A 10,472-nucleotide genomic window follows, 5' to 3' on the forward strand; every position below is an offset into this window, starting at 1 on the left:
TTAAGGATTTAGATTTGTTTAGTAATGAATGCTAACTACTCTACTTTTGATTAAGTTAAAGGCTGATGGAGACTTAAAAGACATGAATGAGTGATACTTAGCGTATGATTGTAGAAGATAATGACATTTTGCTTCTCACCAACCGTGCTCCAACTTATGAGGTCTAAAAGTCCCAAGGTTCTGCAATCAATCTGATTCATGCAAATCTTTTCCTGATTTACTATAGTTGAGTGCAGATTCGATTTACAAATTTTCTTGATTGAAAATATTCAATTGCGCATCTAAGATTGCTTAAACATGACTATCCCCACACTTTAACGTAATTAGGAAATAGATAAGGAGGGTGATAACAAAAAAAAAATGAAAAAAGTTCAAGGGACATGAAACAAAACATCGAGAAAGGAATTATAAGCGCTGATTACACACACAAAGTACACAAGGGAATGATCTTATGTTATTTTTATGGTTTAATCCTTTATCTATTTGATCAGATAATTTGTGCAATATTTTCTTTTGTTGAAGTTTCTATGAAGTAAAAGGAGTAAATTGAGACATGGTCGTAATTAAGGCAGTTAGCTCCAAACATATATACTTCTTTTTTAAGTCTTATCGCATTCTTTCTTTCAAAAAGATGTATGATTATAGGTGTATCATTTTGTTGATACCAAATCGAATGTGAATTATTATTTAAAGGATCGATGGAACTTTGGAAACGTCAACAAGCAACAAAAATTCCACTTCCTACTTATTCTATAATGACTACAAACAACAAATTGCTAATGACATCTTACCATGTCTTTGTCTAAATCATCGTTGTCATTTTCGAAAATAAAATAAAATAAAATGCATCGTCGTCTAGTACATTGTTTGACATGTTACCATATGTCTTAGAGAAAATCATTGAGTGTGTTTTGATTGAGATAATTTGAAACAAAATAATTTACTTCACAAATTTCAATCATCTTTTTATCTTCTCAATCACTTTTTTATCTCACGTACATCACATCACAAAAAATGCTACAGTAATTATCTCAAATAAATCATCCAAATAAACTCTTATCCAAACAAACTCATTGTTTTGGTCCCTTTTCAACGCATTTTATTTGATTTCATCATCTTAAAGGTATTCTCTCAATTTCAAGTTTCAGTTCTTTTAATATGTCCTCAAAGACTACGGGGGTAAAAAGTGTTAAAATTTAAATGTGCTGATTGACTTGAGAAGCATCCAATCCACATTGTGTTTGTAATTATGACAAATCTCAGGGAGGTAGTCTGTCATTTCTTATGCTATAATTGGGGAATCCAAAACAAAGGGAATTCTAAAGCAAATCCGTTTAATATCGAAGTCAAATCTTATGCGTTTAAAAAGCATACAAGACTTTAAGTTATCACCAAACGACATTGTCAATCTGAGAAGATTTGGTTTGACATGTCTTCCACCAAATTCAAGTAAAAACGTGGAATATGTGTGTGTGTGTGTGTTTTTTTTTTTTTTTTGGTTATGAACAAATTTGTGCATCAAGGTGTAAATCTTGATCTATGAAAAAGTAAAGGTGTCAATTTCAATTTAGCCCTCCAAAGTATCAATTCAATTCTAAAAGTGAACAAATTCTTGGAGTTTCATTCAAATAAGCCTTTCTATCAATCTTGTTTGGTCATCAATGTTTAACCAAACTTTAGTAGTATACTGAAATTTTATCAATTTTTTTTAAGAAATTTAAAACGATTAACCACCCACCTAAATGAGCTTAATGGGATACAATAGTGCTATTCTATCACATTTTAAAAATTGAACACAGTAGCAAAACCCTTTTTTTTTTTTTTTTACAAATGCGAGGAGTAGTATTTAATCCTTTTTAGCTGCTAAAAGATAATTGTTTTAAAGTCCCTAAAAAAATGGTAGACCTCACTTTTACCACTAAAATTAAGTCAAACATTATTGATCACGAATGAATTGATGAAAGAGCTCCTTCGAACAAAAATTCCAATTGAGAGAGTTCAATTTGGAGTAATTGTTCAACTTTTAAAGATTAAATGGATACATCGATCTACTTTGGAAAGCCAACTGAATCTCACTTAAAAGTGAATGACTCAGAACTCATATGGAGTTGTAGTAGCTTACAAAAAATACTTTAACGAGTCGAACTTTTAATCAAAGTAATTATTAAGTGCTTAATCATATTGTTTATCTACATACTTACATAAGTATTTTTTCTATTTGATAATGGACAATTCCGAATTTTAGACATATATTCATCTCTTCATTTAGTTCAAATTCATAATAAAATTGTTAAAGTTATTGTTTTATTTTTTAAAAAAACAAAGGTTATCTTAGAAGCATCGATTTTGAAATTTGTCCTAGAAGTGCTTTTATGTCAAATACTTTACTTCCAAATTCAATGTATGATACTCACCAAATATATATAAAGTGCTTTTATCCTCCACAAGCACTTTAGCACTACAGCCTTAAACGGACTCTAAATAGTTAGCTTCTACAACAAAGGACCTTGTATATAATCCATAAGATTTTATGTATAATTGCCTTTTCAACAACTTTGATTTTCTCAAGAAAATTTCCTCTCGCCCTTCTCGAACAAATAACAAAGGACCATGTATATAATCCATAAGATTTTGTAAATTAAAAATCTAAACAAGTAAATTACCAAAACTTTATCAATATAAGAATTTCTAAATATATAATAGGAAACTTTAGCTTAAAGAGTTACGTTGAATTATGCCAATAATACCTTCCTTAAGCCAAACTTTTCATGTACAAGCCCCTGACCATAATGCCATTGAAATATTTACACTTCCAAATCTTTGCTATGCTATAATGTAACTAAATATTTCAATTTTGGGTAGATTTTTTTTATATACTACTAGTATATACACTAGCAATTTTAAATACATGTTACAAGTATGAAATTTGATATTGAAATTCAAATTGAAATGATGTAGTACACATCCAAACAATATTCATAAGCAATAGTATTAGAAGACTCTCTTTTTTATCTCTACCATATAAGTAAAAAACAACATTCACGAAGAATATGTTTCTTTGATCATTGTCCAACACAAATGCAATAATCTCGAGATGATCCCTTTGTACTAAAGCTAAATTCCATGCCCAAATTCCCAACAATCTAGCACCCGAAGTCCAAGGTTAAAGAAAATTCTCATGCAAATTCAGGGTTAAAGAAAATTCTCATGTAAATTCGGTTTATAGAGCATGTAACCTCGTCAAGCTTGGATTTGTAGGCTCATAGCATCACAATAAAAACTTTCATATTAATCTTTTGACAGTAACAACATGAAATCTTTTGATTTTTTATACTAATTGGTTTGAATGTACGAGAATTTAAGCCCTATTTGATAATCCAATTCAACATTTAAAATTAATCGATTCAAATCTTAACATGTTCGAATGCATTTGATAATCAAAAAATAAAACATCTGAATTAATTAACTGACACCAAATTTTCTATGCAAAACTTATTCTAAAAGATAAGTGATAAACTATTCACTTATCATTTAGGTCCGGTATGGGGTTGCAGTGCTTTTGATAAAAAAGTTTTTTTGGGTGCTAAAAACACTTTTGATGTGTTTGGTGAATTTCACTCATAAAATTAGGAATGGAGTTTTTAGTGTTAAAAGCATTTTTAGCAAAAGTTAAAATTTGATGCTTTTAGAATAACTTTTGTTTTTAAAAAAATAAAATATTAAATTTAATCACTTTATCCTATATTATAGACTAAATAAAAAGAAAAATGTATTTAAAAAAATTAAAAATCACAGATTATGCAAAACAATAAGTACTTATTGAATTATATATCCAAACAATAGATTTAAAAGTACTTAAATACTTAATAAGTGCTTTTATTAAAACTATATTAGATGAAGTACATTTCAATAAAATACTGCAATCCCAAACGGGTCTCAATGTGATATATACTCAAATAATTTAATGAATTTAGACTTTAAATTTTTAATTTTATCAAATGCATCGCACCCTCAGTCCACCTTAAAAGTTAGGCTGTTAAAAAAAGCCTTTGTAATTGTCCCACAGATTTTTCCAAGGTTGAAAGAGGTTTTACTTCGAGGGCAAATTAGGGCCCTCATATCTCCACAAAGTGCTTTTCAGAGTGATACGGGAGAAGACAAATAGAATCTTACCTTACCTTATCACTCTCTTAGTGGTGTTACTGAAGGCCCAAATGCATGTCAATCAATACCATGACTGCCCGTCTTTTAGCTTAGGCGACATAGGTTCCTTTTGTTGGTTTTGCTTATGGGCTCAGGGCCCAGTTTAAAGGCGTCCCGTTCTAACGTTACGCGCCTTTGAGAGGACCCGACACCCACCCGACATTGACACAACCTTTTTATAAGTAGTTTCTCTGAAGGAACCAAAATACAGCCTATACAAGGTTAGTGTTTACTCAAAAATAGATTAGAAAATCTTATTTGAGGAGGAGCATAAATGAATCTAAACAAACCAACACTCAAGTATGCAAGTGTGTTTGTTTATAAAAATGAGTTTTAAAATTTTTGTTCAAATTTGGCTTGTTCATTCATCGAACCGAATTCAAACGAACCTCCATTGAATTGAGCTTTGAATTTTTTAATTGTAAGTTTCAAATATTGTGCTAATTGAGCCACATATAAGTTGAGTCTGAATTTTTACAGAGCACGGAATGCTATTCAAATTTGATTTGATAAGTTGGCAAATCAAACTCCAAATGAGTTCTAATCGAGCTGTTTTCAATTTAAGTATCAAGTATTTTGATTTGTCTTTCAAACCAAGATACGAGTCATGAAAATCATTCTTCATAAATTTGACACGTGTTTGGGGCCTTATCAATATCCTCGCTTTTGCCCCTATTATAGGTGTAATTCAATACTGATGTCGTAAAGTATAAGTGGAAAAAAAAGTTTTCTAAAAGTTCTTTGGGATGTTGAATTATTGCAGTCAAATTTGAAAATCTATGGGCCAAAGCTGAGGCTCTTGGTCTGTCCACTGAAATTACAATTGCATACCGCAGTTTACGTCGGATCGGCCCTGTAGTCTTAGATTGTATTTGATTATATAATTGAACAATTAAATTTAATGGCTTTAGATATTAATATGTTCAAGATGTGTTTGATTAAAAAATAATATATTTTAAATAATTAAGTAGTTTTGAATTACTTAGGCAAAATTTATTCAAAATAATAAGTGATAAACTGTTCACTGATCACTCAATATAGACTATGATCAAATGTTAAAGTTTCAGTACTTAACAATTCAATAATTTAACAGATTCATAGTTCAGTTTTGAAACTTCAGTTTTATCAAAATCAGATGCACCCATATAGAAGTAAAAAGTGCCCCAGTCACAAAAATTTCTATCTATATAGGAACTTTGTTTTCAATTGTTTTTAAGAAATATCATTGGCTTGGACATAAGTCTATTAAGGGTATACATAGAGGTCAATGAAACATTTAATTGGTCACTGCTCTATTACCCGTTGGAATTCTAGCTTGTAACTTACTTTCTCTTAGTTCTAGCCAAAACATGATAAAGTAAGCGAAATTTGGACGTACAATTTAGTTTAACTCGAAAGTAATAAGAGTCTCCTTACCAGATTACGTATAACAAAGATTCGGAATTACGGGTCGGTTTGGCCAAGGAGTTTTTTACCTAGTTTTTCTCCAACAAATTTTTTAACAACTATAACTATAACAATCTCAAAAAACTTCTTAAAATTTTTAAAACACACACTTTAAAATACCCAAAAATATACAAAAAAAATTTCCTTCTTTCCTTTCTTTTTCTTCCTCCCCCACCTCAACCCACCACCACTGGCCACCTCTTTTTTTTTTCTTCCCTCTCCCTCTTGTACCTCTCTCTCTCTCTCTCTCTCTCTCTTCTCCTTCCTCCTCCCTTCCCTTTTACCCCTTTCCTCCTCCCTTCTTTTCTCTCCTTAACACGCCACCCTCTCCCTCATCAGTTGCGTGAGGAGGAGGGTGGCGGGGAAGGAAGAGGGGGAGGGGGAGAGAGGTGGCAGGGGAGAGGGGAGGGACGGAGGAGAGGGAGGGTGGAGGAAAGAGGAGAGGGAAAAAGGAGAAGGAAGGACGAGAGGGAGAGGGAGAGGAGGGGGAGAAAGGAAAAAAATAAATTATGCTACTGGTCACCAGCGGAGGTTTCGGCACTGGTGGCCGGCGAGTGTGAGGCGAGAGACAAGATGAGGAGAGGAAAGAAAAGGAAAAAGAAAGAAAGAAAAAGAAAAGGAAAAAGAAAAAAATTTTTACATCTTAATTTTTTATTTTTTTTTACAAATTCTACAATAAATTATAGTAAAATTTTATATAAACACCAAAAAAGTTCATTTGCCAAGCAAGTACCTTTTTGAGACACTTTGCACCTTTATGATATAGTTTTGAATTTAGTAGATTTCTCGCACTTGTACTTTATGCTATATATGAAAATAGGATAGTCTTAATATAGCAAGATAATATATAAAAAGTCTCGGGGCCTTGTTTTCTCTGCTGTTTTAGATTTTACAAAATTTGATTATGAAACATGATTATAAAGAATAATGAAAATCAGTAAAAACTATTCTCTAATTGATTATGAATTTTAGTTTCTTTATTATTAAAAAGAATCTATAATCTAATTATCCAAAATCAGATTGTATAATTATTTAAAATAATAGGCCAAGAACCAACCCTCGCACACTTTGCTACATAAGAAAAAAAGTACTCAACCATGAAGGTACTCCATGGCCATGAGGTGGTTACGGTTCGATTTTTTGTCAAACCGTCAGAACGGGGTTGGGTCACAATTTTGTCCAATGAGTTGAGTACCCAACCCATCAATACCAATAATTAGTGTTTTTTTTTTGTGGTAGAAAATCCATTAGGTCCTTTTACTTTCAATTCCATATATAAGCAATGCCTACCAAAATGCCAGATTCTTTTTTTTTTTGACCCAAAACATGCCCCGACTCGAGCCACTTTGGACCCGAGCCAACACACCAAACCGGAGGAATATGCCGCGGCCCCACACGACACACTCCAGGCGAAAAATACCAGATTGTTGACAAAGTATTAGCAGTATGCTGGCTTTCAGGAAAAGCATTAGTATTAGGCCTTCATTTATATACATTTCAAACCCCCAAAAAAATAAAACATAAGAAAGAAAAAAGAGAGATGAAATCATCAAACTAACTAATAAACTTCTCATGCCAAGGCAAAAGTTCTCAAGGAAAGAGTAATAATTATTGCTAAGTAACATAGTTAACGTGTAAATGGCATATGCTACCCATAGGATCTAGAAAAGATCAAGGCCAATCTTCCCACAAGAAGGCGGTCTTCAAGAATCCTTGGTGTAACAGCTGCAAGAACCAATTAGAAATGGAAGAAAGAAGGTACTTTCAATGACTGTTTCAAGAAAGGAACTAAAGATGGAAAGAATATTGGTTCACATGACCAAAGGATACATCCCTTTCCTGCTATACATGTGCCATAAATAAGCAACAAATTTCTAAAGCATCTGAACTTTATATCAGATCAGAATGCCAAACCAACATGATAATTGACAATTACAGTGACAGCACAACACCTGCATAATACAACAGCAAGCACAACACAATAATCCATAACCTGTAAGTATCAGTCTGAGTTCCAAAGGAATTAGAAAGTCCCCATCATATGGATAAACAATACCGTGCTGTGTTCTTGACTGACCTTATCAGCAAAGTACAAGAAAATAGACAAACAATTAAGCCGAAGAAAACCTGGAAAAAAAGAGCATAAATTCATACAAGAAAGCAGGCAGTTTTGAACTGCTAAATATGCAAAATAAAGCTATCAAAAGCACTCAACTGGAGCAATATGAACATGGCAAATTGAGAAATTTTCTTTTCTTTTTCTTTTTTTTTTACCGTCATCTATTAACTTAATTTTCCGGGCCAACCATTGATAGCCATAAACTTTGCAAATAGGTACTGAAACAATCAACGTTGTGCAGAGACAGAAAGAACTTGACAGAATAAGTACAATGCAATAAAATATTGTGAATAAATATGAATAAAGGCAACTGAAAGATTTGGCAAAAATGGTAATGCAGTAATCATTGACCATCTCAGAAGCCATAATGGATTATAGATCTGATTTAGACACAATCAGGTGCTGAAGCCACATGGACAAAAACCTTGCCTGCCACAAAAGATAAGATAGTGTTGAGTTAGGTACATCAACTGTATGCATAAGTTTATCAAAAAACATAAGAGTAAGGGCTCACTTGCATATTGGTAGTCCTTGACATAACCACACCCAAAAATCTTGAATAAAATCAGGTCTTGACCCATCAAATAAAGTTACTGTCAACTTCGAATCCCACTCAATTTTCAGTAAAGAGCATGGTAGAGTGCAATCATGTTCTTATTAGTAAGAGAGAAATCAACTTTTTCATTGGCATCGAAAAGTTAAGGTTACAAAAGCACAAATTTAGAGAAGAGCATGAATGGTGAGGCAAAGTTAAGGGATTCTGCCCAAGGCATGAGTATTACCAAACTCATAAAGATCATCAAGAAAAATAAGAACAGTAAGATTACAGAAGACGACAAGCACCACAGGTGAATACAATGAAAAAAAGGCAAGACACGTACACTTTCCAATTGGCTAAAGGCAGTTCAATGTATTCAAGCATATTAAGGGTTTGCTTTGCAATGGTTAATAGAACCCTGTCCATGCAGAGTATAAATGTTCTAGATGGGTGATAGCTAGAAGACTATGCACCTGCCTAGAACTTATCACAAGGTGCCAGGCTCTATTTAGCACAGGATAAGGCTAAAATTTCATCGCATTAAAGCAAAACATGCTATGAGAATCCATGGGACATTAATACCATGGATTCTTTCAAGTGATGGGAAATAGGCCAATAAAAGCTTCACAACAATCAGTTCAGCTGTTGAACCCCCAAAAGTGCTTCACCAGTGCAGTTTGAAGTCCTTCTCTTATAGTTCTTTTCATCAAATTCACGCGTTCTTTCAGATAATCTGCAACTTTCACGTCAGATGCAATCCCACAGGAAAGGGCCTAGAAGACAAAGTTGATGAAATCACAATCACAAGCATGGATTAACTATTCTACAAATTAACAATACTAATTGTACCACCATGCTTAAATTTTAGCGAAACTCCCAACTTAGACAAGTTGCAGGAACTCCAAAGTAAGAATGCAAGCAGTCTCCTTGAAATCATATCTAATACTGGTGAATTTTAGATGTGTCAAGGACTGAATTTGACTTGGAAGCCTCAGGGGAATATCTTCGTTACCTGCAGCCAGATACTACTTGGAAGTAGTAGTAGACGACCATTAAAAGATATAAAATCAGTTAGCAATTGCTGACAAAAGACATGCCCAAGTTCAACATTTACTTGGGTTAGAGTAGGATGATATCTAATTCGATGTAATTTAAAGACACAAGAAAAAAGAGACATAGTAGTAGTAAAATTGAACACCTGGAGAGAAGGTCCATCCAGAAGAAGATACGTAAGTTTGGCTCCAGCAGCCAACATTGGTATTCTTATCGTGTCTAAGATTTTGAATTCCTGATAACATTGTATTGATATGGACATCTGCTAACATTTTGCACGACAAGAAGTCCAGCACGACAAGATGATTAGATATACCAGCAATCATTGGTTAATCTACCATCTTTTTACAAAAGTGAAGGTTTAATTTATAAAGATGGATGTCAAATTTAACAATTCGAGCAACAGTTGATTATTGTTCTGTTTCTAAATTCTAAACAATGCATGCAAATTTGTGTCATCAAAAAAAAAAAAGAAAAAAAAAAGAAAGTGGGATTGCAAATGGGGCCAAGAAACACTAGAATTTAATAATGCAGAAAAGATTTTAACAACAAAAGATATACATTGACTTGGAATTTGAGGTTTCTACTGCAAAGAAGCAACAAAAGCAGATGGGGAAGCAATTACCTGTTGATTCTTCTTGTTCTCTAATTATTGAATAACAGTTGTAGCTGTAAAGCTCTCAAGGGCTATAGACAGTTGAACGCAGCGACCTCCCAACTGTGGCCTTCTCTGAAAATCCCAACCATCAAAAAGGTATAAAATTCAGCAAAAAAATCAGAAAAATTTCACTGTTAAGTGTTGCAGAGAAAAAGCTTTTAGCTTCATAGGAGGAAGAGACGAAGAAGAAGGAGACGGCCCAATTAGTCCTTCAGCCCAACCACCAAAATATCTATTCACTTCGTGAGTCGGATGCAGAACTCGTTTTTTACTGAATTTGGGCTCCTGGGTCCAGGATTCAAGCCCAAATACTTGTTTTAGACTTTTGAGCACATCATTGTCTATTAAAAAGCACAACTAAATTGCTTGCTTGATATGGGCTGTGGGGTCGAGGTCTTTGTCTATATTTCTTGTTTTCTTCCTCATTTGAAAGGAAATATAAATTTATTGACTTG

The 10,472-nt window shown here is 33.2% G+C and overlaps 1 long non-coding RNA gene across 1 annotated transcript; it reads right to left on the reverse strand.

Annotated features, from left to right (window-relative positions):
- Window positions 1-7,103: 7,103 nt before the first annotated feature.
- On the reverse strand, window positions 7,104-10,151 carry LOC113739475 (uncharacterized). Its single transcript, XR_011813771.1, has 3 exons — window positions 9,985-10,151; window positions 8,283-9,621; window positions 7,104-8,197 (listed from the first exon to the last, which is right to left on the reverse strand). It is a non-coding gene; the product is annotated as an uncharacterized lncRNA (long non-coding RNA).
- Between the last annotated feature and the right edge of the window lie 321 nt (window positions 10,152-10,472).

The sequence above is a fragment of the Coffea arabica genome, chromosome 4e (genome assembly GCF_036785885.1).
Source record: "Coffea arabica cultivar ET-39 chromosome 4e, Coffea Arabica ET-39 HiFi, whole genome shotgun sequence".
NCBI lineage: Eukaryota > Viridiplantae > Streptophyta > Magnoliopsida > Gentianales > Rubiaceae > Coffea > Coffea arabica.